The sequence below is a fragment of the Cricetulus griseus genome, chromosome 5 (genome assembly GCF_003668045.3).
Source record: "Cricetulus griseus strain 17A/GY chromosome 5, alternate assembly CriGri-PICRH-1.0, whole genome shotgun sequence".
NCBI lineage: Eukaryota > Metazoa > Chordata > Mammalia > Rodentia > Cricetidae > Cricetulus > Cricetulus griseus.
Window position 1 is genome coordinate 60,216,565 of NC_048598.1, and position 6,683 is coordinate 60,223,247.

Consider the following 6,683-nt stretch of genomic DNA (forward strand, 5'->3'; position numbering starts at 1 on the left):
CACACCCAGCTCTGTGCAGTGTTGGGGATCTAACCCATGGCTTCATGCATGCTAGCAGAGCTCTCTACCAGCTGAGCTGTATCTCCAGTCCCAAAGAATTGCACTCTTCAAGATAACGAAAACCATGGGCACGATCAGCACAGAAACAAGACCAGGCCATGCAAAGCAGAATGCAAGAAAGGTGCTCACTAGCATGATGCAATGAAAAGCAAGCTCTTGGGCCATGGAGATGGCTCCCTGGGTACAGTGTCTGCTACACAACATCCTTACATTGGACCTGAATAAGATCCTTAGCATCCATGGAAAAGCCAGGCCTGGAATGTGATTGCCGGAACTCACTGCCCAACCAGCCTAAGCCACCTTCTGGCCTTCATGCCCTCACACATGCGCGCACACACATATATGCACACAAGCACATGCCTACAAGAATGCACTCTACCACCAGCACCATTCCTGTATATAAGTACAAAAATGGAAACTCTCCCTGCCATTGCTTCTTCCAAACTGATTAAAACTTTTCTCATCTTGTCTTAGTTTTGAGCTTGCCTCTTCTAGGCAGCCTTCTGGTTTGGCTCAGCTTGTTCAGTGAAATGCTGTGTACTTGACTGGATGCCCACCAACTCCATGAAGACAGGTCCTAGTTTGCCTTGCCCATTGCCTATCGCCTTTGCCTGGAGCCTGGAACTCAGGTGGTGTATGGTCAATGTTTGCAGAAGGAAACTGTGGATGTCTGCCAGGAAGCTTTTTATCCAGGACCTGTCATGAGAGATATAGTCTAGACAGGAACAAGTTCCATCCATACAGAAAGTCTTCCAGAAATGGGTGGTTACTGTCTCTACACACACCATAGTAAGGTGCCATGATACGTGGTAGTGAGAGGTCAGTAAATGACCCTGTTATTTCAGGAGTCTACTGGAAAGGAAAGAGAGCTGTGGTTTCTATTGGGCAAGTCAGGTGAGATGAAACCTGATGTCACTAGGTCTTCTCAGAAGACAATAGCATCAAAATAAAGGTGGGACTATGAATGTATACCACCACACTCAGTTACAAAGCATAGATGCTTGAAAAGAAGTGGGGCTAGGGTGGTGACTCAGTCAGTAAAGTGATCCCTAGAACCCACATACAAATACTGGGCATGGCAATGTGTCCTTCTAATCTCTGTGCTGGAAGGTGGAGGCAAGCAGGTATCTGGGATACACTAAGCAGACTGCTTAGCTCAGCCAGTGACTCCAGACCCCAGTCAGAGAGCTACTCCCAGAAAACAAGGTGAATGGCTCCTGAGGCACCCAAATTTGATCTCTGGTACACACACACACACACACACACACACACACACACACACACACACACACACACACACAAGAAAAACAGAGATGGGGAGGGGAATTAAGAGAGAAAATCTAAGCCTGAGGAGCCACTGGGTTTAGAATCAGATTCTGGGAAGCTTTTTTCTACATTTTCAGGCTTGCCTGTGTTAGCCAAGTCCCCACCCCCCAGCTTCAAACTGAAACACCTTTTGAGTTTCACTTTGGGAAAATGCAAAGTGGCCAGCTGCAGTGAAGAAAAAGCCATCCTCACATCCATCGCAGATTTCTCTGAAACAGTCCAGGAAGGGGGTTCTGAGAGGACCACTGACTCATCTCAACCACAGAGCAAGGGACAGCATTTAATGTGGTGAATCTGTGACCCCGGAAACCTCTCTTTGGAGAGGATGTTCGCTGTGACTCCTGAGTGTGTGGTGCCTTTACAAACAAATCACTATCATCTTTCGCTCAGAGTCACCTGTTAGGCATCTATCAAAAAGAAAAAGAAAAGAAAGGGACTTCCAAGAAGTATAATTGTCAACAGCCAAGTGGGCTCTGGTTTTGCTACCCATGACTCACCTAGAGGGCATCATAACGGGGAGCCAATACTGTCTCTGGGAAGGGGTGTGAGGCAGGAGCAATGGGATCCTGGTGTCTGATGATTAATCTGGATTGTCATTTGAAGGATTTAGAATCGCCATAGAAACACGTCTCTGGGTGTGTCTATGAGAGTGTTTCCAGAAAAGTTTAACTTAGGTGTGAAGACCCATCTTGAGTGTAGGATCCCTCTATGGGCTGGGGTCCCAGACTGAATGAAACAAAGAAAGCGTACTGAGCACGAGCAGCGTTCATCTCTCTCTGATCCCTGACAGTGGGTGGGATGTAACCCACTCCCTCATGCTCCTGCTGCCATGCCTTCCTCACCATGATGGACTGCACTCAAATTGTGAACTCCAAGGACTGGAGTTTGGTTCCCAGCACCCACCTTGGGCAGTTTACAACCACTTATAACTACCGTTCCAGATGATCGTATCTTATTCAGGTATACACACACACACACACACACACACACACACACACACACAAAAAAAAAAAAAATTAAATCTTTTTGTTTTTCAAAACAAGGTTTCCCTGTGTAGCCCTGGCTGTCCTGAAACTGACTTTGTAGGCCAGGCTGACCTCAAACTCAGAGATCCATCTGCCTCTGTCTTCTAAGTGCTGATATTAAAGGTGTGCACCACCACTGCCTAGCTAAAAGTAAATCTTAAAAATGTAAATAAATAAAAATTTAAATATATAAAATGTAAATAAATAAAAATAAATATATAAAAATACTTATACACACATGTATATACATATATATATATGTATATATATTGATAACACATGTTTATAATTCTAACACAGAGACTGGGGCTCCTGGGGCTCACTGGCCTGCCAGTCTAGTCAAAATGGTGAGGTTAGAGACCTAGTTTCAAAAACAAACAAACAAAAAAAAAGGTAGAAGGCAAGGGAGACAGCTCAATGGATAAGAGCCCTTGCTATGAAGTAAAAAGGACCTGGATTCAAATCCCCAAGAACCTGAATAAAAGTCAGGCATGGCCAGGTTTGCCAGCAATTTTATAATTGAAAACCAAAGACAAGGGCATCCTGAAAGTTTGTGGCCATTAACCTAACCAGAACAGTGAGCTTCAGGGTCAGTGAGGGACCTCCTTCAAAAATAATATGGATGTGTAAATATAGGAAGACACCTGGCATCGTCCTCTGGCCTCTTCCCACGCACAGACACACACACACACATTCACACCACACACCAAACATACACACACATACACACCACACACACACACACACACACACACATATATATATACATACACATACACACATACCACACACACACACCATACACACACCACACACATACTACACACCATACACATATACATACACCCTCATACACACATATACATACACACACATGTATACACACACATATACATACAACACACACATAAGACATACACCCTACACAAACACACACACATATACCACATACACACACAAATGGAGTGACTGAAGACTCCCAACATCGACCTCTGGCCTCAACAAGTCTTTGTGACTGGGGCCATATCTCTCTTGAGAGCGGTGTGGAAGTGGGCTGAAAATCAAACAACACAAATCCTGCAAGATCCTTGAACCAGAAGAGTTCCTCCTAGCCAGATACACACTCCTCAGGGTGCAGGCACTGCCACTGACCCCTGAAGGAGCTGTGAGAAACGAAAACTGCTGTCTTTCTGCTTCTGGGGGACTCCCATGGGGAACCTGCCTGCTGTGGGGTACAGTAGAGAGCATGAAACATCTGACTCCTCAACGGTGGCACATGCCTTTAGTCCCAGCACTTGGGAGGCAGAGATAGGTGGATCTCTGAGTTCAAGGCCAGCCTGGTGAATTCCAGGTCATCCAGGGCTACATAGAGAAACCCTGTCTCAAAAAAAAAAAAAAAAGAAAGAAAGAAAGAAACCGAAAAGAAAATGAGATGAGGACTGAGGAGAACACTCAGTCAGTAAAATGCACTATGCAAGCCTATAGACCCGAGTTCCATCTCCCCAGCACCCACAATAAAAAACCTAGGCACGGTGGGACATGTTTATAATCCTGTCGCTGGGGAGGCAAAGCCAAGCAGATCCCTGGGGCTCACTGGCCAGGCAGCCTAGTCTACAGGATGAGCTCAAAGCCAATGAGAGGCCCTGTCTCAAAAATAAGATGATGAGCCAGGCAGTGGTAGCCTACACCCTTAAATCCCAGCACTTGGGGTGGGGGTGGAGGGCAGAGGCAGGTGAATCTCTGTGAGTTCAAGGCCAGCCTGGTCTACAAAGCTACACAGAGAAACTGTCTCGAAAAAAAAAATCGAAAAAGTATATACATGTAAGATGATGGCATCCTAAGGAGCAATACTCGAGGTTGTCTTCTTCAGATACACGTACATCTATGTGGCCATGCACAAATACATGCCCATACCCCACACCTATATAAGCGTGTAGACTTACAACATAAAAAGACAAGGAAAGAAAACATTAACTTTTGGTGCCCTGGTCCTTGCCCCCCCCATCTTCCACATAAGCATCTATTGCCTTTTAGGATATAGTACCTCCAACACAGAACTGGACAGACAGGGCAGCTGAGCCACAGATATTATTGGACATTCTAGATGTGTGGCGAGAGGCAGGCAACCATTGCCATCTCCAGTTTTCAAAGGAGGAAACTGAGGCACTAAACTAAGGAGTGACTTGTGCCAAGCCCCTCTTTTGGATCTCTTAGGATGAGGGGGAAGAGGGTGGGTCAGAGGCTCCTAACAGCACCGCCCCTCCCTCATTCTGCCGGTGTCACTCTCCTGTCTTTGTGTTGGCGCCAATTTTTGCACTTGAAATCTCAGTTGTGGGTTCAAGGTCATAACCGTCTGTCCCTCTACAAGAAGGGCACACCCATTGTTCCCTGGTTTCGCTTGTACATTGGGGCTCCAACTGTCACTCCTCAGATACCACACAGGTTTCACTTCTCTGAGCCCCAATTCACTCGTTTTTTAAATAAGGATCTATCTACCAGGGTAGGTGTGAGAAATGAGAAAAGGGGCGGCATCAGGCTGGGGCCACAGGCAGCTCTCTGTGATGCTGTTCACACACTACTGAGCACTTCACAAACAGAGCATTGTGATGAAGTATTTTTGTTCTCATATAAACATGTCTTGTCTCAACTCTGGCTGACGTAAGAATCAAGGCATTTTTTTAAAAAATGCAAATGTTCACAGCCCCACCCAGGCCTATCAATTCACTAAGGTCAGAGGCTGAGGCCCAAGAGTCTGGATTTTACTTTGCTTTACCTCCTTGCCATGCAAGGGCTGAGACCAAGCTGATAATCATCCTTCTAGAAGGTTCCATAAGGAAGTCTTGCCAGTATAAGAGGTAATTTAGAAGACCCAGAGAGTCCATTAGCTTCTTACTAGGTTGATTCTTGTTTGACATCCCTCTTCTTCAAGCTATTAGTATTCACAGAAACATTTTTTTTTCTACAAGGTTATTTTCAAGCTCATCTTCCTGGCAGTTGGAGTATGGATAAGCTCTGGGCACCAGACAAAAGCTATTCTCCCTCCAGGGCTGCCTTTCTTCTGCCAAACATGAACATTACTTTTAACAGCCACATTTCACCAGCCACCAGGTGAAACTGGCCAAGCTGGTTATGTCTATTAGCATGCAGTATTCTTAAACACACATACACACAAAGCAAACCAATCAAACTCCTGTGAATTTGAGATACTTTCAAATGGATACAGTACTTTTTAACATAGCAGCAACCATGTGTATTTGAAAATGATAACACATTATCTATTCAGTCTGCAGAAAGATTTGGGACTGGGAGATAGGTTTTTAATGATTTGTTTTTTATTCTTTGAGAATTTTATACATATATAAAATGAAGCATAGTCATATTGACTCCCCATTTGCTCCCGACTTCCTCTGTATCCCCTCAGCCTGTCTCCCTTCATTCCTTTGTCATTTCTCCTCCTCTTCCTTCTCTTCCTCCTCCTCCTCCTTCTCCTCCTCCTTCTTCCTAGTATCTTCTTCATCATCTGCATCTTTAGTGCTACTCATATGTGCATGGAGCATGGGAAAACAACCAGTGGCCACACTATCAAAGAAGAGTGAATCTCCCTCTTTAGTAGTTATCAACTGCCAATAGCTCCTCAGCGAGGGTTGGAGCCTAGAGAGCATCTCCTGACTTGGGTGTGTTGTGTTTGGGTCCTTGACAGGGACCTTCCTGGCAGATGCCTGGTAGTAAACCAGAACACTCAGAAATGTAGCTGTAACTACCTACAATGTCAAGTTTGGGAAGCAGTTGTCTTCCTTTTCCTTCTGGAAATGGTAGCCATGTGCCTTAGGAATGACTCGAGCTTGATTTACAAAGGCAGGGGTGCAAAACTAGCTCTGTTCTGTATTCAGTTGCAATTTTAATTGCAGTAGAGGATCCCTGGGATTACTCTAGCGAGATCTTGAGTAGGACATTCCAACAATGTGCTATCCAGGAAGGAAGTGGTGTGCTGGGATGCCATTTCTGTGACCCCTCCCCCAGGAACTGGGTTGTAATGGAGCCTCATCTGAGTCACTGGGTCTTGACTTTCGGCATTCCTGATTCTGCAGGCCTGAGGAGGGTGGCTGCTTTCCAGCTCTTCTTTGTCATTCATCTCTTACCATAAATGTTACAGACGATTGTATCTGCATGGCTGCTATGACAACACAGATGTTGACTTTAACTCCTAAGTTTCTTAGGACATTCACCTCTTCCTGGCTGTCTTTCCCTTCACGGCTCTCAGCACAGTATCCA